The sequence below is a fragment of the Macaca mulatta genome, chromosome 12 (genome assembly GCF_049350105.2).
Source record: "Macaca mulatta isolate MMU2019108-1 chromosome 12, T2T-MMU8v2.0, whole genome shotgun sequence".
Taxonomy (NCBI): domain Eukaryota; kingdom Metazoa; phylum Chordata; class Mammalia; order Primates; family Cercopithecidae; genus Macaca; species Macaca mulatta.
The window spans coordinates 84546138-84572133 of NC_133417.1; the positions used below are offsets into that span (position 1 = coordinate 84546138).

The 25996-nt window shown below is 38.1% G+C and overlaps 1 protein-coding gene across 4 annotated transcripts in view; it reads right to left on the reverse strand.

Moving 5' to 3' along the window:
• Window positions 1–25996, reverse strand: part of ZNF385B (zinc finger protein 385B) — a 416540-nt gene that overhangs the window by 168323 nt on the left and 222221 nt on the right. Inside the window, exon 1 of one of the 4 annotated variants that reach the window (XM_077956605.1) lies at window positions 24678–24833. The exons of 2 other annotated variants lie outside the window; for them this stretch is intronic. The gene's annotated coding sequence lies outside the window, so the exon portion shown is untranslated. Of the gene's footprint in view, window positions 1–24677; window positions 24834–25996 lie in introns of those variants that run through there. One more of the 4 variants, XM_028830897.2, reaches the window with a different exon arrangement.

The following is a 25996-nucleotide window of genomic DNA, read 5'->3' on the forward strand; positions in this document are numbered from 1 at the left end:
TCTCTTTCTTGGTCGGCACCTGCTCCTCCATTTTCAGAGCTGAACTTAGTAATCCAGAATGGAAGGTGTGCAGAAACCACACAGTGGTGTGAACTTCAATCTGTAGAAAGTAGGATTCAGGAGAAAGAGTTTGGTGGAAATCTTCCTTGTCAACTGTGTGCAGAAGGAGAAGTTTGACATGCAGAACAAACCCACCTACTGAGTGACCTGCTGTGCCCCTTCCAGACTCATTCTGAAGTCATAGCCAGCACAAAATTTCATCATTTTACTGCTTCTTTTTCCTCATTTATCTTTTTCCCTATTTTTATTCTCCTGGGCTTGTGCTTCCAAATAAAATCAGAATTTTAATCTTTACCTCAGGCTCTTTTCTAGAACAGCAATTCTCAGATTTTAATGTGGATGCAAATCACTCGGGGATATTATAAAATAACATACAGATTCTGTTTCAGGACATCTGGAAGTGGACCTGAGACTTTGCATTTTTAACAAGCCCCTAAGTGATGACTCACTGTTGGTTCTTTACATAGCAAAGTTCTCAAAGATGAGAATAAGACAGACCTCATCACCATTACAGTGTAAGTTCCTGAAGGGCCAAGACGACGTGTGTGTGTGTGTGTGTGTGTGTGTGTGTGTGTAATTTCAAATGACCTGGCTTTATTTTCTTTAAAAAAATTTTTATGAGTACATAGTAGGTATATGTATTTATGGGGTACATGAGATATTTTGATATAGAAATATAATGCCTAATAATCACATTAAGGGAAATGGGATATCCATCACCTTGAGCATTTATTCTTTCTTTGTGTTACAAATATCTTATTATACTATTTATTTTGGAATATATAATATATTATTGTAAACTGTAGTCATTATTTTGTGCTATCAAATACTAGATTGTATTCATTCTATCTAACTATATTTTTGTACCCATTAACCATCCCCACTTCCCCTCCCCCACCCTATTACCCTTCTCAGCCTCTGGTGACCACTCATCATTCTACTCTCTGTCTCCATGAATTCAATTCTGTTCATTTTTAGCTCCCACAGATACGTGAGAACATGTGAAGTTTGCCTTTCTGTGCCTGGTTTATTTCACTTAATGTCCTCCAATTCCATCCATGTTGTTGTAGATGACAGGATCTCATTCTTTTCTATGACTGATTAGTACTCCATTGTGCATTGTGTATATGTACCACATTTTCTTATCCATTAATCTGTTGATGGATACTTAGGTTGCTTCCAAATCTTGGCTATTGTGAACAGTGCTGCAATAAGCATGGGAGCACAGGTAACTCCTCAATAGACTGATTTCCTTTCTTTTGGTTATATACCCAGCAGTGGGATTGTTGAATCACATGGTAGCTCTATTTTTCGTTTTTTGAGAAATCTACAAACTTTCCTCCATAGTGGCTGTACTAACATACATTCCCACCAACAGTGTACAAAGGGTCACTTCTCTCCATATCCTTGCCAGCATTTGTTCTTGCCTGTCTTTTGAATAAAAGCCATTTTAACTGGAGATGATATTTCATTGCAGTTTTGATTTGCAGTTCTCTGATGATCAATGATGTTGAGCACCATTTCATATACTCATGTGCCATTTGTATGTCTTCCTTTGAGAAATGTCTATTCAGATCTTTTGCCCATTTTTAATCAGAATTTTTCTATAGAGTTGAGTTCCATATATATTCTGGTTATTAATCCCATGTCAGATGGATACTTTGCAAATATTTTCTTCCATTTTTTGGGTCATCTCTTCACCTTGTTGATTGTTTGCTTTGCTGTGCAGAAGCTTTTCAACTCGATATGATCCCATTTGTTCATTTTTGCTTTGGTTGTCTGTGCTGGTTGGCTATTACTCAATAAATCTTTGCCTAATCCAATGTGTTGAATAGTTTCCCTTATGTTTTGTTTTAGTAATTTCATAGGTTAAGGTCATAGTCTTTAATTCACTTTGATTTTATTTTTGTATGTCTAGTTTCATTCTTCCACATATGTATCTTCAATTTTCTCAGCACAATTTATTAAAGAGATTATTCTTTCCCCAATCCATGTTCTTTGCATTTTTGTCAGAAATGAGTTCCCCACAGACTTACGAATTTGTTTCTGGGATCTCTATTCTGTTCCATTGGTCTATGTGTCTATTTTTTTGCCAGTATCTTGTTGTTTTGGTTACTATAGATCTGTAATATAATTTGAAGTTAGATACTGTGATTTCTCCAGTTTTACTCCTTTTACTCAGGATATCATTGGCTAATCTGGGTCTTTTGTGATTTCATATAAATTTTAGGATAGTTTTTCTATTTCTGTGAAGAATATCATTGATATTTTGCTGGGGATTGCATTGATTCTGTAGATTGCTTTGGGTAGTATGGACATCTTAACAATATGATTATTCCAATCCATGAACATGAAATATCTTTCCAAGTGTGTGTGTGTTTGTGTGTCTACTCTTCAATTTTTTTATTCAATGTTGTATAGTTTTCATTGTAGAGATCTTTTACTTCCTTGGTTAATTCCTAGGTATTTAATTTTATTTGTAGTCATTGTAAATGAGATTATTTTCTTGATTTCATTTTTAGATTGATCTCTGTTGGCATATAGAAATGCTACTGATTTTTGTATGTTGATTTTGTATCCTGCAACTTTATTGAATTTGTTTATCAGTTCTACTAGTTTTTTGGTGGAATCTTTAGGATTTTCCAACTATAAGATCATATCATCTGTAAACAAGGGTAATTTGACTTCCTCCTTTCCAATTTAGACGCCCTTTCTTTTATTCTCTTGTCTGATTTCTCTATCTAGGACTTCCAGTACTATGTTGAATAACAGTGGTGAAAGTAAGCATCCTTTTCATGTTCCATATTTTAGAGAAAAGACTCAGTTTTTTCCCATTCATTTTGATACTAGCTGACTTTTATTGTGTTGAAGTATATTCCTTTCATACCCAGTATTTTGAAGGTTTCTATCATGAAGAGATGTTGAATGTTATCAAATGCTTTTTCAGCATCAGTTGACATGATCACATGGTTTTTGTCATTCATTCTCTTGATATATCACATTGATTGATTTGCATATGTTAAATCATCCTTGAATCCCTGGGATAAACCCCACTTGGTCACCACAGAGAATCTTTATAATTTGTCATTGAATTCAGTTTGCTAACATTTTGTTGAGGATTTCTGCATCCACATTTATCAGGAATATTGGCCTGTAGTTCTCTGTTATTGATGTGTTTTTGACTGGTTTTAGCATCAGGGTAATACTGGCCTCATGGAATGAGTTTGGAAGTATTTCCTTCTCCTATTTGTTTTGAATAGTTTGATTAGGATTGTATTAGTTCTTCTTTAAATGTTTAGTAAAATTCATCAGTGGTCTCAGGCTTTCCTTTGCTGGGAGACTTTATTATGGCTTTGATCTCATTACTCGTTATTGGTCTGTTCCGGTTTTGAATTTCTTCATGTTTCAATCTTGGTAGGTTGTATGTGTCTAGGGATTTATTGATTTATTCTAGGCTTTGCAATTTATCAGCATATAGTTGCTGATAGTAGCCTCTAATGATCCTTTTTATTTCTGTGATATTGATTGTAATGTCTCCTTTTCCACCTGTAATTTTATTTATTTGGGTCTCCTCCTACTCCTCCTTCCCCTTCTCTCCCCTCTTATTCTCCCCCTTATCCCCTACCACCTCCTGCTCCTTCTCCTCTTCTTGTTCTTTTGCTTAGTCTAGTGAGAGATTCTGATAAATTCTGCAGTATGTCAATTACATTTTTTAATTCCAGAATTTCTGATTCTTAATTATTTTATTTGTTAAATTTACCTCCTAGGATTCTGAATTCCTTTTCTGTGTTATCTTATATTTCACTGAGTTTCTTCAAAACTGCTATTTTTAGTTCTCAATCTGAAAGGTCATATATCTCTGTCTCTCCAGGATCGGTCCCTGAGGCCTTATTTAGTTTGTTTGGTGAGGTCATGTTTTCCTGGATGGCCTTGATGCTTGTGGATGTTTGCCAGTGTCTGGCATTTAAGAGTTAAGTATTTATTGTAGTCCTCACAGTCTGAGTGTGTTTGTATGCATCCTTCTTGGAGAGGCTTTCCAAGTATTTGAAGAACTTGGGTGTTGTAATCTAAGTTTTTGGTTTCTGAAGCCATGTCTGAATTAGGGGGCACTCCAAGCCCAGTAATGCTGTAGCTCTTGTAGACTTGTAGGGGCACTGTCTTGGTGGTCTTGGATAAGATGTAAAAGAATTCTCTGGATTATCAGGCAGATACTCTTGTTCTCTTCCCTTACTTTCTCACAAACTAATGGGGTCTCTCCCTCTCTGTGCTGAGCTATCTGGAGCTGGGGAACGGGTGACACAAGCACCACCACTGGGACTGCGCTGTGTCAGACCTGAAATGGGTCTCGCTGAAGGCCTGCAATAACCACTGCCTGGCTATCACCTCTGTTTGCTCAATGCCCTGGGGCTCTAAAATCAGCCCCAGGTGGGCTGGTGGCAAAGCCAGCCAGGCTTATGTCCTTCCCTTCAGAGTGGTCAGTTCCCTACAGCCCTGGGACGGTCTAGAGATGCCATCCAGGAGCCAGGACCTAGAGTCAGAAACCTTAGGTATCTACTTGGTGTTCTATTCTATGAGGCTGAGCTGAAAGCCAAGCCACAAGAAAAAAATCTTTTCCATTCTTCTTTTCCCTTTGCATAAGCAGAGGAGTCTCTCCCTGTAGTCGCCACTGTCCCAGACCCACAACCAGTATCGGCTGGCTACTGCCAGTGTTCACTCAAATCTCAAGAGCTCTTCAGTGATCTCGTGGTGAATGCGGCCAGGCCTGGGACCCTCCCTTCTGGGCAATGGGCTCCCCTCGGGCCCAGGGAAGGTCCAGAAATGCTTTTCCAGAGCCAAAGCCTGGAACTGAGGACTCAAGAGCCTGCTTGGTGTTCTACCAACTGTGGCCAAGCTGGTACCTAAGCTCTAAGACAAAGTCTCCTTTACTCTTCCCTCTCCTTTTCTCAAGCAGGAATGTCTCTCTGTAGCAACCACAGCTGGGAATATAATGGATCACACCTGAAGCCATCACATCTTGAGTCTCACCCAAGGCCCACGGCAAGTACTACCTGAGTCACTGCTGATTATTCAGGGCCCAAGGGCTGTTTAGTCAGCAGGTGATGCATCCTGCCAGGACTGGGTCCTTCCCTTCAAGGCAGTAGGTTCCCCTTCTGAACCAGGGTGTGTCTAGAAATGTCATCCAGAAGCTAAGGACTAGAATGGGGTCTTAGGACTCTGCTTGGTGCCTGATCCTACTATGGCAGAGTTGGTATCCAAGTTGCAAAAGAAAGTCCTCTTTGCTCTCCTTTCTTCTCTCCTCAAGTGGAAAAAAGGAGTCTCTCCGGAACTGCAAACTGCACTGTCTGTGACTGGGGGAAGGGTAGTGCAAGCACTTCCTTGGCCAACCCAGCTCATTCCTCATTAGCACCAGGACTTGCCCAAGAATAGAAGTCTTTGTGACCTAGACTGCCTTTTAAGTTTATTTAGAACCCCAGAACACTTTATTCTGTGGTGGCAAGGCTCTCCAGAACTCAGGTTCTGACTGCTGAGATGTGTGATTACCCTCTGACTAGGACTACTCTAAATGCTCCCTCCTTGGGCACCAACCGAGTTCTGCCTGGTGTTGATTTCCGTTGTGACAGGGCAGCACTGAGTTCCAATGCAAAGTCCTGTATCACTATGGTCTGCCTCCTGCAAATGCACAGATTCTCTTTCTGTGCCACACAGCTGCTGCTGAGAGAGGGAGGAGGGGTGGTGCTGGCTACTCAAGACGATCTTTCCTACCCTCTTCAGTGCCTCGTTCAGTGATATGAAGTTAAAATCAGGCGCTGTGATCACTCCCGATTTTTTGCTTTTATGAGGTGTTTTTTTTGTGTGAATAGTTCAACTTCGTATTCCTGTGGGGAGAACAACTGATGAGGGCTTCTAGTCGGCCACCTTGCTCCACTTGTATTTTTTTTTCACTGTTCTATCCCCTGAATCTGCAATAATGCTTGGAATGTAGGACGTGCTCTATAGATATTTGTTGACTGAATCATAAATGAATGAATTTTCCTAGATGACTTTTAGCAGTTTGTAGTCATAATGAACATTTCTAATTTTAACATTTAAACTTCTAGGGTAAATTATATTGTCTGAAAGGGGTTTTCTGTGCTTCTGCTGATTGACAAGTAAATATCAAATGCCAAATATAGCTATACACTTGTATTACTCCAGTATCAAGGAGGTAAAGCCAAAAGCCAATAAAATGGTAGAGTTACATTTAGAATTTGGTTGCTGGTATGGAAACACAGATCGACAGTACTGAGGTATCTAGTTCATGAATGCTTCTGCTGGATTTCCAAAGGTCAACCCTACTCTTAAAAGCTTGGTCTTCTGTCAGGGGCTAGAGAGCAAAGAGAAGTGTGCTTAAGATCCTTTATATCGGTAGCATCTCATATTTACATAGCCAGCACTTCATTTTTCATACAATACCTTTTATTATAGAGGGTAAATGGCAGTTTTCTGCTGAATTTTAAAATAGTGCATCATCTATAATTCATAAAAACTGCCAGTAGCATCAACATCCTCCTCTGGTATTTGTCCCACTTAAGAAATGTCACATATTAGACTTCTGTGATAGGTGTTACGCCTGCTATTGGGTACAACTGACCTTGTCCTCCTGTCCCTTCCATCACTACCAACAATCATCTGGACATTTAAGATTTTTTAGCTGACAACGTCAGCAGCTATCCTTTTCTTGTTACAGTTTTACTGTTGTCAGAGCGACATGGAAACAGCTGAATAGAGTTTTCTCATTTGGAGTTCCCGAGGAAGGGATGATATTAATCATGCTAGTAGATGTCACTAAATTTGTTTCTAAATGATGGCATCAAGGTCAGGATCTTGTACTTGAATCTTAAGGGATTTCCAAAGACCGTAAGAAGAGTTTCTACCAGGAACTCATTTGGAAGTATTCTCTATTATATAGTGTTTCTTAAAGTGTGGTCCTTGTACCAGCAGGAGAAGCAATATCCCAGAACTTGTTAAAAATGCATGCTATTGGGCTCCATCCCAGACCTAACAAATCAGAAACTCTGTAGCCCATGTTTTATTTTTTTATTTTTTTTATTTTTTTTTGAGACGGAGTCTCGCTCTGTCACCCAGGCTGGAGTGCTGTGGCCGGATCTCAGCTCACTGCAAGCTCCGCCTCCCAGGTTCCCGCCATTCTCCTGCCTCAGCCTCCCAAGTAGCTGGGACTACAGGTGCCTGCCACCTCGCCCGGCTAGATTTTGTATTTTTTTAGTAGAGACGGGGTTTCACTGTGTTAGCCAGGATGGTCTCGATCTCCTGACCTCGTGATCCACCCGTCTCGGCCTCCCAAAGTGCTGGGATTACAGGCTTGAACCACCGCGCCCAGCCCATAGCCCATGTTTTAACAAGTCCTCTAGGTAATCCTGATGCAGACTAATGTTTGAAAACTACTTCTGTATTAGACATTTTCCTGGTTCTAAAGTAAAATAGCTTTAATGAGAAAAATCAAGGCACTCTAGAATCTAGAGATAAACTAAATAAAGGATATTCTGCACAGAAATTTTTGAAAATCTAAGTTATAGAACAATGTTTTTAGAGCTAGGCTTGTAAGTTATAGAACAATGTTTTTAGACCTGAGCTTGAACTATGGCTCTATATAGAAGAGGTACTTATTGAAAATACACAAGCCTTGACCTTACCCAGACCTAGTGAATCAGTGTCTGGGCTGGAGCTGATTTCCTGCTAAAGGGCACCCTAGATGGTTCTGAGGCACCAAGTATAAAAATAAAGTACAGCACATGTTACCATCAGTAATCGCTAGGTGATGTGACCAAGAATGATCTTTATTTTATGAACACTTTTTGAATTTTCTGAGTTAGATGCAATGATCATATATTTGTTTTATAATCAGAAAACAATAAGACAAGTATTTTAAAAGGATGATAGCATATAGAATAGTATTTAATCATCTTGGAGATCTGATAAATTGAGGAGTTTATATATGAAGAGCTCAGATCCTGGAGTAGCATTGCCTGGTTCAAATCCTAGAGGCTTACGTATTAGCTGTGTAACTTTCCTTCTAAGAGCCTCAGTTTCCTCATCTCTTAAGCAGAGATAGTAATAATAATGTTTATTTCATATGGCTATCGTGGGAATCAAATGGGAGTACTTAGTACAATGCTTGGCACATAATGAGAACTCAAAATGTTAGTTACTAGTAATACAAGGATATCTATGTTTTATGGTTCTTTATGACAGTATGTTTTATAGTTTTATAGCTAGTCTTACTCTCCTCTTTTTGAGACAGAGTCTTGCTCTGTCACCCAGGCTGGAGTGCAGTGGCACAATCTTGGCTCACTGCAACCTCCACCTCCCAGGTTCAAATGATTCTCCTGCCTCAGTCTCCCAAGTAGCTGAGACTACAGGTGCATGTCACCACACCCAGCTAATTTTTTTATATTTTTAGTAGAGATGGGGCTTTCTGAAAAGACATATATTAATCAATCAATTAGGTTTGTTTTTTTCAGTGTCTCACTCTGTCACCCAGGCTGGAGTGCAGTGGTGTGATCATAGCTCCCTACAGCCTTCAACTCATGGGATCAAATGTCTTCTCACCTCAGCCTCCTGAGTAGCTGGTACCACAGTTGCATGCTGCCAGGCCTGGCTTTTTTTATTTTTTGGAGAAACAGGGTCTCACTATGTTGCTCAGGCTCATCTTGAACTCCTGGGCCCAAGAAATCCTCCTGTCTTAGCCTCCCAAAATGCTGGGATTATAGGTGTGAGCCACCATACCTGGCCCAATCAATCAGTTTTTATTGTAGTTAGACTCCCACTCCTCTCATCTGCCTCTTATTCCTTGCTGTGACTCTCCCTCCACTCTCCCTCCTCTTTACAAAAAGCTGCATCTGAATTCTCCTTACATTTAGTGACCACAGCCTTCATATTTCTACTTGTCCCCCTTCATATTTCTACTTGTCCCCCTTTTAATGTGTTGTCTGTTACCTTTGCCATTTTTATGTGATCCCCAAAGTTGCAACTACCAATTATCTCTTGGCATTTAATAAACAGCTGCTAAATTCTCTTAAAGTTCAGCATCAACAGCTGTATGTCTGTCTTGGATATAATTAATGATTCAGTTTCTGAAGCTCTGTCAAACAGAAGACTTCTGAGTCTCGGGTTAATAATTGATTTAAAAAATATTCTTCCTGGATTTGCACATCCAAGGCAGGGGCTGATGCTGTACCTGATGCACCCCAGCTGGGTGCTCTTGCAGTTGCTGTGTTTAGGTCTGGAGCACAGCTACACTTTTCTTTATCGAATGGAGAATAGTGTGTGTTGAAAGCCTAGAACCACCTGATTGGGTTCTTTTCATTTCTCCTAGATTTAATCAGAAAATTGTAAACATTGAGAAAAGGAGTTTGGAAGAAAAATGCATCAACTTTCTATTTTCTGGAGTACTTTTATATTAAAAAAAAAAAGCTTTAAGGCAGTGTTTTTCAGATTTTAGTGCTCATAAGAATCACCTGGAAGGCTTATTAAAACACAGATTGGTGGGTTCCACCTCAGAGTTTATGCTTCTGTACGCCTAGGAGGAGGCCTGAAAACTGGCATTTCTTACAAGTTCTCATGTGGTACTGATGCTGCTAGTTCAGGGACCTCAATTTGAGAACCATTCTTAAAAAAATGTAGATTCAGGGGGTACATATGCTTGTTTGTTACATGAGTATTACCTGCATAATGGTGGGGGTTGGGCTTCTAGTGTACCCATTATGCAAATATTGGACATTATACCAAAGAGGTAACTTTCAACCCTTCTAGAGAGAACTACTCTTAAAGAATGTACCCATAAGAATCTTGAGAACTCGATCCCCCTAAATAGGGAGGAAAGTTAGCATTAGCTATGCTAGGAGCCTTCTAATCACACGTTTCTCCTGTGCTCACTCTCTCTTCCTGATTATTATTACTCATGTGTGCCAATTGTAGCCTGAGAAACAGGGAGCAAAAGAAACATGTGATTAGAAGGCTCCTAGTTTAGCTATTAATAATACTAATTTTTCCTCCCTGTTTCAGGGACCAAGAAAGTGATCACTCTTATACACATTAAATTCCCAAGTCTTATCAAATAAGAATAAAAACCCTTTTATCCCTTACCTTAGAGAGATTATCAGTTTACTAATGATTATAATTTTAGTAGCAAAGTCTAAAATTGAGCTCTACTGTTGCCAACCTCTGTATTCTCGTCTACTTATTTCTCAGGCCTACATACCTTTTCATGGTCAATATCTATGGTTCATTCCCACTGTAAGCTTTTGCACTTGTAGTCCCCCAGCCTTAAATGTCACTCTTTCCTGTTTATCCATGTTCATAACTCCTTTCAAAACAGTTTCCTAAGATTCAATTTCCTCCAAAATGTCTAGAAACTTTAACTGCCACAAATAATTCACTTGTTTTGCTTTCCAGTTCATAGTTCCTTATCTCATTTTCTTCTATTTTCTGGTATCTTCTGGTGATTTGTCTCATTTTTCATTTTTCCATCTTCCTGTAACCATAACACTCCTATCTAAAACCAGGAGGTTATGGAGAGAATGAAAGCTAATGAGAGCATCTCCTGTCACTGCCTGAACTTCTTGGCATATAATGCATGGAGTAGGGGCAGCCAGGTTATCCCTGCATAAGACAACAAGAGGAATCAGGAAAGCACTAAACTTTGCTTTGCTTGCCTCTAAGTTAAAAATTCCACGTTCCTGTTGCCAGTAGTGACAAGGTACCTCCAAAGTTCTTGGTTTCAGCAGCCCCCCAGATCCTAAGCTTAAACTACTCCTTCTTCTCTTGTACTTACAATAGACACAGTTACTATGGTTAGGAAGGTAGCACAGACAGAAGTGTAGTGGCTTTTGTTTTGCTTCAATTTTTGCTTCAGTGTTCAGAGAATATAATGCAGTTACTATGAAACAACACTTGATCCGTTTACCAAAAAAAATTTTAAAATATGATTAAAAAAAAGAATTAAATGACTCGGCCCCGGGACAAAACTCAACAACAAATTATCACTTCACACTCATAATTACCACAAAAATTTGAGCATGGAATAGACGCCAAATGATTCAGGCCAGACAGGTTAGATTCCTCTGCTGTGTTGATGAACATTTCAGGTGTATGAAAACACTGCATTGCTGTGAATATCGAAAACACAGCAAGGGTCTCCATGAAGCTGGCAATAGCCAATACACTTACAAACTTAAGGCTTCCAAGATATATATATATATATCCTTTGTTTTATTAAAATAATTGATTCTCTCAGATTAATAGTTTTCACATTTTTATTATCTTCTTTAGTGAGTCTTTTTTAACTTCCAAATTCAACATGTATACCCAATAGCTTAGGCCGAAGCTGGGTAACTAAGCCCTGCCTGATTCCTGTCCTGTTCCCCCATCCAGCCAAAAACTTCTGTGAGGATCTCAAAGCACCTCCCACAAAACCTCTAGGGTTCCACAGAGCAGAGCTGAAAAAGAAACAATGATACTTTCTATCACTACAGCTTATTGATTTATAGCAAAAGTAAACACTCTAAATATTAAGACACTAGAATCCTATATTTCTCCCTATGCAGTCACTCGAAAGGTAGATTTTCTTATGGGGAAGGAGGCACATTCTTATTATAAACCAGCTTGTGAACAGACACCTGTAATTTCTAAACATTTAGACCTAGTTCTCTGAAGACCATTATTTCCTAACTAGGTAGTATGTGTATAAATACATAGAAAATAAATAAAAGTCATATTAACCATAAAAATTACTGTTTAAGCATTAATTCAACACAATGTGAGTAATACAGCATAATAAAAAGAGAAAGCCAGAAAGATATAGGATGAACTTCTGTCATTTACTAGCTACATGACCTTAGCAAGTTTCTCAACCTTTCTGAATGTAAATTTCTGACTTCTGGTGTTAATATATTTCAGAGTAACTATGTGGTTTAAATATTGACAGAGTCACAGACCTTTCTCCTTTTGCCTAAACCTGGTGACAAGGCTAGCCACAGACCCTTCTCATTTTGCCCCTAGTCAACTTCCTGCTCTTTGTCTCTTGAGTGATTAGCTAAGATTATGATTGCTTTTGCCTCAGAAACTAGCTAGACACAGAGATAAACCTTTACTGTTCATCTATCTGATTGAGGCTTCCCCTGATTGCGAAATCCCTACTGTAGATCCTCTCACTTGTAACTTGTTGACTCCTACCTATAAAAGTCTAATACAACACCACTCTACAGTGATACTTTGATCTTTGGATCTGGGGCACTCTTCTCATTGTGATATCCTGAAAAAGATTAACTTTTCTGGTTTTAGTCTTTGACAATATCATAAACGTAAAAGTGCCTGACACATAATTAGTTATTGGTAATTATAAACTTTTATTACAGATCTTCTATAAACAGTGTGCTGAGAATAACCTAAGGAGGGCACAAAGATGAGAAAAATGCATTCTCTGAATTGGCATCTTCTGAATCTAGTGTCAGTTCCATATATTTAGGACTTTAAAATCTTATTTTTGCTAAGTTTTCCTAACTCGTATGACAATAAGCTAATTTTGGCAGATCAGTAAAGAATATGAATTAATTTACAAACTACTTTAATGTGAGTCTTACAGTCATATATTCATAAAAAACTAAAAAGTCCAGCTACAATATGCGTACTAATTATTTAAGACTTTGTTGAGATGGCTCTGTATTCCTGAGGCCTTCTCTAACTTTTGCATTCAAAAATAATCTCTATTCTCTGTGCTTCAGTTTGCATTTTCTTTGTACTTTTTTAAAAAGCATCTTTCACATTATGCTCTGCACTAGTCTTAGTTGTACACATGTCTGATGTTTTCCCTAGATTTCAAGTTGTTTGAGGACTAGGTACTGTCCTTTATTTTCTCTGGCACAGTGTCTTAGGCAAAGGAGATACTCAGTTAGTGTTTGCTGAATTGAAAGAGTCTATAATACTACTTGATGTCTTGGATCATACTAACCAGATGGTATGCATATAAATACTTCATGATGTATCAGAGTCTACACTGAGAAGACCAAGAAATTATGAAAGGATAACCAAGAATGGCGTAGAAAAAAAGAGGGGAAGAAGATAACTATGCAATTGAGAAAATCTAGCAAGTTAAAATAACACAGGAAACAAATGCATACTGGATAATTTCAAAATAGAGAACTTACTCTCTCAACCTTGAATACCTTTAGTATGCAAAGGTATAAAAAAGATAGACTATAGTCTAGGTCTTTAGAAATTTTACATACCTTGAAAAATCAGAATCAGGAAGTGGTAATAATGTCAAGGTTGTGACACACAATGTTCCTTTCAACAGCAGGTCACCAGTGGAAAGCTAATAAATGTTAACAACAAAGTCTTTGGGAAGAGGGAGCCCTGATGTGTAGCACTGCCAATGTCTATAGTGTAAATTATTCCCACCATGGCTGATTTTAAACGATCAACATGTCACTTAATGTAAGTTTGCAAAGAAATGCATGCAATTGGTTCCCCCAACCACTGAAAGCTGGTTTTATCACACCCCTGTAAGTTGCCTTTCTCCCTACCTTCCTTTCTTTACTTCCTTCCTGTTACAGCAGGTCTAGGTGAGAGGGCACATAAGAAACAAGATTTCACCTGGAATTCTGCTCCTCAGTGGCCCCTTTGGGATTATGTTTTGGGGACAGTGAATCACCTCCATGTCACACCTTTGATTGATCACATTTTTCAGTGCCACCTGAAAATCCAAGAATCACTTTGGAAACAAAATGAAAACCCACTATCTTCTTTTAAGCCACTGATGAAAATGGTGGAAAGACTTGCTTCATGTTAAATGTTACCTTCAATTTGACAACATGATGAGAGTTTAGCATCTCTGAATCTTGCAAAAACTACAAAATTATACAAGGGAAACACTGAAGTCACCAATTTACCAGTATTTTTATCTTTTCCACTGTATACTAAGCTGTAACTTTTTAGTTACAAGTTGCAGCTCCTCAGCCTGGCCACCATTTGCTTATCAAAAATCTATTTGCTTGTTTTCCCTTAACACAAAATATACTCAAATAAAAAGAAAAAATTAGCATGGCTCTGAGCCCTTATGCAAATTAGTAAGGCTCAAAGGCCTATGGCTAGAAATGAATCAGATCTCAAGACGTGCAACTATTAATAAAAATGTAGTATAACAGTCCAGTCCCAGAACTCATTCAGGGTCATCACTCTCAGATGTATCATCACCCTGACATCTTTTAGCCTAGCTTGGGCTGGTATAAACAGTAAGCCCATGGAGTTTCCTGGATTTATCTTCAAGGATAATGTAGACAAAATCTGGCTTTGTGCAGCACATACTCTGTCTGTGGTATTTAATGACACTGGAAAATCCCTAAGAAAAATCTTCCTGGAATAAATAACTCAGAGAGGTACCAAAGTTAAAAATAAACCTTATTTTCTAAGTTTAGGCTAGAATGGCTTGGAAGGGCACCCTCCCAGGAAGGGTTACAGAAGTTACTTAGGTTTCAGCTATGCATTTTAGAATCTTATAGGAGTTATTTACTCTGCATTTTCAGAACCTTGTGTTATTTTAAGCAACACATATAAGAATAAAAATTTTTAATCACAACTAGTTTGATGATCTTTCCATGTCCCCACTTGTACAACTACCACATTGGAGTGGGGTCTGGCATGAATTCCTGTAACCGGCATTGTCAACTAAGAGGAGACAGAAAGGAGCTTTGCCTATACTCTGAAAGAGCAACAGCTGTAGAGAGGACGGTGGTGGCTGGCAGGGTGCCTAGCGAAGGGAGGGACAAGCCTATACCACTGGCTCCTGTGAGGGCCAGTTCGTGCACTACCATCATTATCGAGGCTTTCCTGAAAGCCTTCAGAGGGCACACACAAGCTAAAATCTCACACATTTAGATTCATTTTCAATTATGCCACTTAAAATATAAGCACCAACAACAGAATAAATTTAATGTCAAAACTGAAAATGTTGGCACTTGGCACTAAGAAGTTGTGATGCACTTGAGGCTTAACTGGATCTTCAAACTGGCAATGGCTTGAGGCATGTTTGGATTGCATTATTTAAACTAGAACAGAAAATCAAGATTCACTGGATTGCCTTTTCTAGGATGTCCAGAGAAGTTAGCTCCAAAAATCAATCAAGAACTCAAGAGTAAATGAAAGCTTGAGAGGAAATTCTAGTGGAGATTTGTATTTTTTTTTAACCTTGATTCCCAGAATTTAAACCTATGTCTGTCTGAGGAATTCTGCACCTTAATGAGTTTTGAGAGAAGACAAAGTCCACTTCTGACTATGAGAGCACAAATGGCTAAACTCTCACTTTCTCAGTGATCCTCGAGGCTAAGATGTGAGTACATGACAGACTCAGCTGATCAGACATATTTTATCTCCCTTCCCTGCTCCTCTACCCCATAAATCCTAAACTAGTGATATCAAGAGGCAGGAACAGGGAAGATGCCATTTTGGAGACTGCACAGTAGCAGCAGATGCATCCTATCTCCAGGAAAGAGTCGGGGGGCAGGAGTGTAGTCCATGGTGGGGTGCAACTGTGGTAGGCAGGGCTTAGTGGCACCAGCAGCCCTGCTCTTACCAGATGGGTTTCATGGCATGAATCCAGGCTCTGGTTCTACTTCCCTGCTTACCATTGCTTTCTCCAATGTCCTGAACCTGGTTCTGCAGGCTTCTGGTGTTTCTGTGAGTTCCCCGAGGCCTTTTCAACAAATTTCTTTTCTGCTGCAAACAGCCAGTCAGTTTCTTGGCTAACAACTAAACCTTCTGATTTTACAAATAAATTATAGCCAAACATTTTCTTTTTCAAAAGAGTTGTTAGACTTAAAAAAGACAAATATCTTACGTTTCCTACTAAAGGGGCTTTCATCTGCAACCATAATTTTTAAATAAAGTGGCAGCCTGGTAGTTGTTTCTATGCTTTCCCGAAGATCACCTCTCCTTAGGTTCACTAGAACCAGCCCAAGGACAACTCATTTCATCATCCCTTCCCTTCTCTCTCACCTCTCATTTTTAAGAGCCTACTTGCACTTCAAGTAAATTAGCAGTAACATTTACCAGGTCTTTCCTATATATACACCTTTATCTCTTTTCTCCAGGTATTTGCTATCTTTCCACTGCCCCAAGTCCAACACCCTGTACCCCATCAGCTGTGCTTAATCCCTGGCTTCTTATAGTGATTCCTCCCAGAAGGGTCTGGAACTCCCCACCATCATCTGCATTTTGTGGCTTATCTTTACTAGGACATTCTTTACTATGAACTTTCAAGGTATAAAAGTGATTCTTCCACTCCTGCACAAAGTAGACATTTCACAAATACCTGACCATTCTAATATTTCTGTTTGGTGCTCCAAATACTAGGTCTTCTGTCTTTCTAGTTTACTGCTAACTCAATTGTGGATTGTTGTAGGAAAAGTAATAGGACCTCCTGACATACATGAAGCAAGAATAGTACTACTAGAGTGAGCAAAAGCTGATGATTAGCAGTAATCTAGAGAAGAGACAAAGCAAAGTATGAGTAAATATTATTCCCATGTGCTTTGAAACTGCTCTGAAACAATACTGTGGATTCAAGCCTTCAAAACATTTGTTGCAGAATGGCCCATCTTTGTGTGGAGGTAGAATTGCTCATCCCGTCACTCAGATAGGGAAGTTGGTTAACTTGCTAATTTCTACCAAAGGCTATTGACCTGAACCCCTAGTAATGTTTTTTTCTAAAGCAGATAAATTTGCTTTCAACCAACAATCATAAATGCCTATCATCTAGGCCCTTGCTAGGGAATGTAATCTTATCCTCTCTACCATCCAGTTCCATTAAATTCTGGTTGTGATAGGTAGAATCTGGGGAGAATTGTTCGAACAATTTCTTTTAAATGTTCTAAGTGATATCATTAGAATAGGCAAAAGATTCTATACTGGACTATAACCTCCTGTCTCCTTATGGATTGCTGGATTTTAGTCTTCAGCATTTACAGAGGAGCAGAAGAAACCGAGAAATAAAATCCATTACCTTGAGTGGTGATGTAGATATTTTCTAGTCCAGACTCACTGTCTCCTCCATAAAACTTCATGTGAGAAATGATTTTTGGCCATGTATACAATGAAAATCTTTATTTTCCCTGAGAGTCTCTCTCTTTTTCTTTAATAAGTATTAACGTAACTGATATATATTCCTTTTCACTTTGCCTACTGGGAAGTTCAGATGCAAGAATAAGACTGAGAGAGACAGAACTATGAAAGAACTTAGAGCCTGATTATTTATATTTTTCCACTAGCCTTACTTATTTTATGATATATAAATACATATATGTTTACATATGTGTATATTTTTATATATTATTGTTCTTTATTTTTATTGACAATTCAGCCATTATTTTCTTATTTATTCATGCCTTAATAAGCTTCTGCAATCCTTTTATATGTATACATATTTAAACAGATTTAAGGTGGCTAAATAATGTCGGGTGAACTTTAGCCATTTTCACTATTAACAATAATCAGTTAGTAAGTATATACTACTGTGTGTGTGAGGTGCTTGATGTGTGGAAAGATGCCAGATCCCTAAGGCAAAGGCCCTGACCTCAAAAGTCTTGAAATGTAATTGAGATAATAGGGTTGGTACAAGGAATACGATATCATAACTATATTGCATTAAATTATGTATGTGTATATAAATTATATATATATCTATATAAATATAAAATGGATGGACAGGTCATGTAGTAAGATCCTTCCTGCCTAAAAGGATAAAATGAAAACAGACACAAGATGCATCACAAACATGTCTCCCAAAGAGTGCAACTCCCCTCTCATTCTCTGCCATCTCCTAATGCCTAGGCAGTAGTACCCTGCCCCCTTCTAAATCTAGGATGATTTGATTTTAAAAATTTCAAGGATGTATGGATCACAAAATGGAGAACTGTTATTTTATTTTCAGTAACTTTTCTTATTGTACATTTTAAAGCTTCGATGTTTTAACATGCCTCAGAAATAAAATTTACTTCACAACTCAGAATGTATACACACCTAAAACATAAGTTTCACAAAACAGTATCTTTTCTATGTTTGGCACACAATATTCTCTATTTTGTTCAATTTTCTTTCTTAAAACATACTTCTTAGGAGCCATTTAATTTATCATAAATAGCACTGTTTTAAGAAAACAGGAAGTTCAAATTTCCAATGGCCAAATGTTTTAATTTTCTGAAGGAAAAACTCTTCTTTTAAAGATCAAAGGAGATGGGATAGATGATACAGCACACTGCCTCAGATGGAGGATACAGCATACTGCTTCTTATCTCCTAAGTATTTGCTCAGAAATCCAAAATATGTAGATTTATGAGTCATGCAACTCTCCCTTAGAGGGGAAAATACATCCTTAAGTTGTATTCCCAGTAGGAACACATCAACCCAGACACGTAAATCAAATTTCAAATGTTTTTAGTATTAGTGTCTGCAGATTCTAAAAATGGGCTTAACTATAATTCAGCTTTTCTCTAGCCTGAGTTATAATAAACTGAAAAACATTTATATATGCATATAATTCAGTAATCTTGAAAACTGCATTATTAGTGACTCATCAGTGATTACCTTAACCTTAGATTTCTTCACCAAATAAATAAATTATTCAGCAAACAAAGCAAAAGAAAAAAAAGACCCAACCCTCTTTCATGAACTGAGACATTGTTAATCACCCAACTTAAAGAATTTGGGAAGTAAAATGCTGTTAGTAATAATTCTGTTGAAACATGATCAAAATTGTGATTGGAAACACTTCCAATGTTTCAATGTAACCCTTAGGCTTATTCATGCCAGAAACATCTCATCTGGGCCTCAGCATTCCCCAGAGGAAGATTAGGAAAGTTATAATCTTTTTACCATGTCAAGTCTAAGATAATACTTAATTGTTACTGTGTACTTGCAATTCCAGATCACATTGGGCAGAAACCCCTACCTTTAACAAATAGTTCTATTCTAGCTACAATCATATCACATTCACTTCTCAGCCTACCAATTAATATCCAACCAAATTAGAGCTTCGTGAGTTTCTGGCAGGTTTGTGACACTTTGCCTGAAACCTGTAATTTTAACTAATTATAGAAATTCTGGGCAGGAAGCCTTCTGAAAAGATGATCAGCTTCATTCCCTTCATTTGAAACTTTGAAACTGCCCCAGACCAAGAGTTTTCCCTTCTGTTTTAACTTGAAGAGAAGAAACGATATTAGCACAAAGGATCACTCACTGCAACTGGAACCATACTAGGTCCACAACACAGATGATCTGATTTAATCCTTGTCTTAATGTAGTAGGAATTATCCCCATTTTAAGAGGGGGAAACTAATGCTCAGAAAAACAGCTGAACAAGGGGAAACAGAGGGTTCACTTTAGAGCTGGGATCTTACCCAAGATCCATAATCTGATTCCAGAAACTAATGCTTCTCTGTCGTCTCTCCAGATGTGGGCTGGAGCTGGCTGCTCAGAGTACACATCTCTTCTCAACTCCACATTCCATGAGGTCCCATCAATAGCTTGAAATCAGCCTTGGTGGGAGTAATCACACCTTGCAAACTGGTAAATGCTACAAATCACATCTTTTTCCTTCAGAGAGGTATTTACTAGTACACGACTGCCTATAATATTTGTATTTAATATTTTACAAATGTCAAAATTGGGTGTTTCTGTTGATCAAGTTTTTTTTTTTTTTTTCCAAAAACAAATAGTAGCAAGAAAGTGTGGTTAGAGTATATTTCAGCATTTTCTTCCCACATTTACTTTCTATGTCTCTTTGCCTACCATGAAACAAACTTAGAGATTTTAGTTACCTAAAAGTAGTTATAATAATATAAATCCCCATGACTCCATTATCCAGATTTAATATTTATCGACATATGGCCAACCGTATTTCACTGTACTTCTCAAACATGTTTTTTTTTCTTCTCCCCAGCTGGATTATTTTCAAAGAACTCTCAGACATTATATCATTTTATCTGTAAATACACCAGTTTGTATTTCTAAGAGATAAGCTCATTTTAAACATTATCACAATACTATTATCACACGTTAAAATTATCAGTAATTCTTTAATATTATCTAATAATTGGTCCATATTTAACCTTCTCTGACCTCCTCAAAGCTCTTGTTCACAAAGTTGCTTTCTTCAAATCAAGATCCAGAGCATCTGGATGAAATGTCTTTAAGTATTAATTTATTTTAATCTGTTAATTAATTTTTTGATAATCCTCCCCCTTTTTTTATCTTTTGCCATTTCTTTGAGTCATTTGTCCTGCAGCATGTCTTACATTTTGGATTTTGCTGATTGGTTTCCATGGTATCATGTGACATCTCCCTCTTTCTTCCGAGTTTCTTGAAAATTGGTAGACCTAGAGGTTTGATCAGACTTATGTCCTATTTTTTGGCAAGTATATTTCATGAGTGGGGTTGTACTTCTACATCACATCAGAAGGTGAGTAATTTCTGCTGTCTTTCTTTGCTAATTAGTAGGTTTTGGTCTTCTCATCCTAATTCATCCTATAAAAATTCTCCATCAACCTTTCATCTAATTGTATGGGCAGTAATTGATGATCATTTCCTAGATTCATTATTTGAGCAAGGGTGACAAAAGAGTGATGGTTTAGGTCTTTTTTTCCTTCTCCATGTAGTGGCTGGAATTCTTCTGTAGAGCAGACATTTTATGTATCAACTATTTGGTTAACCTGAATTACAGTTTGTACAGGAATGACAGCATAAATGTTTTCTTTCCCTTTACTAACTAGTTTACAGAATGAATTTATACCCTCATATCCTTCAAGGGTAACAGAAAGCTTATTTTCTTTTTTAAAAACTTTTTGCTATCATTATGCACTAATGAATGTTAATATATTTGATATGTTTCCATAAATTGTAGACATTATTTTTTTGATTCTTGGAAATTATTTCCTGTGTCTTTTTGATATGACCCCAGTACTGTTGATGGCTTCCTTGCTTTCAGGTATTTCCAGGTTCTTATAACTTTCCAGACTCAGTCCTAGAAACAGACATTTTTAGGAGCCTGATTTCTTACAATGGGAAGCGGCTCTGCCCACCATTGAAACTGATTGTGTCTCAGGAGAAATTCTCAACCAGAACAGGCCAAGCACTCACAGAACACAGATGACACATACAGAGTACTGTCAGCCAGCATCTGAAATTTTATTACTTAGAGCAAATGTTGCCAATTTATTACAGGATCTGTCATGGTAATGTATACAATATAATCTTTACTCATAATCTAACTCTTTATTGATAACCTCAAGCATATGAATGAGTGGCTGTCTAAAAAGCTACCCTGTATGCATCCTTTATATATGAATAGAGCATTGGGCAAATTCAGATTTTCAGAGACCTGAAGTCTAAACAATTTGTGGGGTACGCTCTTTTTGAAAATTAACATGAAATCCCAAGTTGGTCGAATAGGAACAGCTCCGGTCTGCAGCTCCCAGCGTGATGAATGCAGAAGATGGGTGATTTCTGCATTTTCACCTGAGGTACCTGGTTCATCTCATTGGGACTGGTTGGACAGTGGGTGCAGCCCACAGAGGGTAAGCTGAAGCAGGGCAGGGCATCACCTCACCTGGGATGCGCAGGGGGTCGGGGGATTTCCCTTTCCTAGCCAAGGGAAGCCGTGATAGACTACCTGGAAAAATGGGACACTCCTGCCCAAATACTGTGCTCTTCCCAAGGTCTTAGCAACCGGCAGACGAGGAGATTCTCTCCCATACCTGACTCAGCAGGTCCCACACCCATGGAGCCTTGCTCACTGCTAGCACTGCAGTCTGAGATCAAACTGCGAGGCGGCAGCCTGGCTGGGGAGGGGCATCCACCATTGCCGAGACTTGAGTGGGTAAACAAAGTGACTAAGAAGCTCAAACTGGGCAGAGCCCATTGCAGCTCAACAAGGCCTACTGCCTCTAGACTCCACCACTGTGGGCAAGGCATGGCTCAACCAAAGGCAGCAGATAACTTCTGCAGACTTAAACATCCCTGTCTGACAGCTCAGAAGAGAGCAGTGGTTCTCCCAGCATGACGTTTAAGCTCTGAGAATGGACGGAATGCCTCCTCAAGTGGGTCCGTGGGTCCCTGACTTCCATCTAGCCTAACTGGGAGACACCTCCCAGTAGGGGCCGACAGACACCTCATATAGGCGTTGCCCCTCTGGGATTAGGCTTCCAGAGGAAGGATCAAGTAACAATATTTGCTTTTCTGCAGCCTCTGCTGGTGATACCCAGGCAAACAGGATCTGGAGTGGAGCTCCAGCAAACTCCAACAGACCTACAGCTGAGGGACATGACTGTTAGAAGGAAAACTAACAAACAGAAAGAAATAGCATCAACATCAGCAAAAAAGTCATCTACACCAAAACCCGATCTGTAGGTCACCAACATCAAAGAGCAAATGTAGATAAAACCACAAAGATGGGGAGAAACCACCACACTCCAGCCTGGGCAACAGAGCGAGACTCTGTCTTGAAAAAAAAAAAAAAAGAAGGAAAACGTGGCACATGTACCACATGGAATACTATGCAGCCATAAAAAAGGATGAGTTCATGTTCTTTTCGGGGATATGGATGAAGCGGGAAACCATCATTCTCAGCAAACTATCACAAGGACAGAAAACCAAGCACTGCATGTTCTCACTCATAGTTGGGAATTAAGCAATGAGATCACTTGGACACAGGGCAGGGAACATCACACACCAGGGCCTGTCAGGCAGTGGGGGACTGGAGGAGGGATAGCATTAGGAGAAATACCTAATGTAAATGATGAGTTGATGGGTGCAGCAAACCAACATAGCACATGTATACCTATGTATCAAACATGCATGCTATGTACATGTACCCTAGAACTTAAAGTATAATAATAATAAAAAAAGAAAATTAACATGAAATCCCAAATACAAAATTAGGCAAGAAAGTGAATATTTATTAAGGTTGAGGGAAAGAAATTATAGCAAGTTATTTAAATATAAAAAAGAAAAATGCAGAAATCAAAAAATATGAAAAATAATATTTTTATAAATGTATTGCCTGTTACACTTCTACATTATTCCTACATTTTTTGGTTGCCTACTCTTTGATCCCCTTTTCATATTGTAATAATTTTGTGATATCACTCTATAGTGATATGAGAAAGATAATTCAGGCTCTCCTCTGGTATGATTGACCAGACTTAAATTTTTGATATTGGAACACATAAGAACTTGTGACCTACAGAAACATTCTCTTATTTGTAGGACTCTTACAGTTTGTGCCTTATCAGAAATTTTATCCTATAAAATTTTTTAAAATCACATAAAATTTTATAAAATGTATAAATTCTATTTTAAGCAACTACTGCCCAAAGAAAAAATGTATGATGAATTTATAATTGTATACACCAGTATATTATCTAGTATATTTTTGATAGGTGAGAACTTACAGTTTTACTAGAGATCACTTAGAACAAAATCGTCCAGTTACAAGGTTACATGTTTGGTGATGGAAAATTTTCCACAGAATAGCTTCTGGTTCTGTACATTGTAATAACCATTTCTCATTTATTGACTATATACTTCTAGGACTGGGTGCTGTAGGGTACATTTATAATACAACATAGCCACTGGCCTTGCTGGGAGAGTCAGCTGAGTGTGTGGTAGAATCTAGAAGCCACTCCTTCACTGGCATGGCTGGCAATAGCTTAATTATACACAGAAGTGACTGCAGACTTTATGCATATCCTACTAAACTCTGAGTAAATGTGTCTCCAACCCTTAGTCTCCTCTGCCCAAAGCTACCCCCAATATCACCCAACACGAGGAAAAGTGAAATGAAGGAAAAGCTGGAATGGAACGAAACAGTTGTCTTAACCAATTGTGGTTAAAATACCTCACTTTAGCAAATATTACGAAAACATATGATCACACAGACATACTTCTCAGGCCCTCACAGGGCCTTGGAAGAACCCATATAAGTGAGGGGCTCTGAAGTTTAAGCTTCATTGGCTTCACACTAATCATTTGTCTGGAGAGAATCATCACCTCACTGTTGAATTTCCAATGTTTAATCAAAGCATTTTGACCTTCCTATCTAGAATGTTTTTACAACTCCTTGAACATTTAGCTTTGACTCTTTGACTCCATCCTCAGGGGTCCTCAGTACACACACACAGAAACCAAGCATATAATACTTTTGCACTGTTTGTGGAACAAAAGAGTAATTGTGTTGAGATCATTTTTTTCTTACTGCATTGGTGGAGTGAATAGTTAATATGAATCTATAGCTTATAAAGAGCTGTTTGTGTATTAAAAATACATCTATATAAATATATCTAGCCACTCTTGGCTGAAACCCAAGAGCACTACAACTAAAAACATAAAGAACTCATAGCAAGTAATTTCTAGTTATTATTTTGGTTAGTACTCTAGCATACTCACTAGCAACAGTAGAAATGATGTCCTTGCTTTAGTTGTAGTAATCTATGCCTGTCAAGCCTGGGAGTTGCCAGCAAATATTTCAGGAAAGTTTCCAGAGCTATTATTAGATATAATACAGACTTTCCTACCTAGTTTTCAGCCATGAGATCTCTGGCAGATGCCTCAGTGATTATAGTGGCAGTAATGCTTGGCATCCCGACACAGACAGCCTGCTCCAGGACCAGTGACAGCAACTGACTGGGATTTTACAGGGGGAATTTTTATTTTTATTTTTCAGATACTTCAACACAAGGACAAGGTCATTCCCAATGCCAACACTTCTAGTTAAGCTTTAACTTATCGTTATGCATCAAAAGAACTGAGATAGAGAAAAGCAAACAGCTCCCAAACCCACAGAAGGCCCAGTTACCAAGAAAAAAAAAAGTCTTTAAATTTAGTATTAGGAACTCTAAATATCTAGAATACAGTTTCAAATTGAACATCACCACCACTGAAATCACAGGTAACATTTATTTGGGACTTACTATTCATCAGGCATTGCACCGGATGCCTGCAGTATCCTGATTTTGCAGATGAAGAGGACAAGGCAGTGAAAGCATAACAAACTTGACCTGGTTGCAACTAGCAAATGTGGGGTGGGGTGGAGACCGGGATTTGCCTTTAGGCAAGCTAATCCCAGAGACAGATTGTTAATCACTACTCCATATTGCCTTGCAGTATTAGTATACTTGAAAAAAACTCTTGATTTTAAAGTTGGAGAGGTAATAATAATTAAAATCTTTGTTAGTACAAGAAAGAAAAATTATTTATGCTTTTTCTTTCTTAAGTTTCTAAATAGATCACACGTATGAAGACAACACTGAATTTGGACTGGATTTTCATATAGCTGGCAATGTAACATTTAGGTTTCTTATCACTTAAAAGCAGCATTTATGTGCATATTCAAAACAGATTAAATCAATAATGTTGGAAAACATTCTTCAATAGACTATATTAAAAAACAAATATGAGAAAAATTGATTATGAAAGAGGAATAAATTCGAGGTCTTCTGTACAACATTGTACCTACAGTTACAATATTATATTGTGCACTTAAAATTTGTTGAGTGTAGATCTCACATTAAGTGTTCTTATCACAACAAAATCAAATGAAAACAATAATGACAACAAAACCCCTAAGCCTGTATCAACCTGTGAGAAGAAAAAGGAATAATTAATTTACATGTTTGTTTTTTAAAAGTCTTCTGACTATATGGAGAGAGACAAATATTCTAAGGACAAAAAGAATTTTAAGAATTTTCAAATCTGGCTCAGTAAGTTTGTTGCTGGTAGCAGTCCTGGTGTAGCAAATCTGAAACTATTTGGTGTGTGTTGTAGGACTGAGGAAATAAGTAAATATGTTGATATTGTGGTGTACCAGGATTATTACTTGGGAGAATGGAAATGC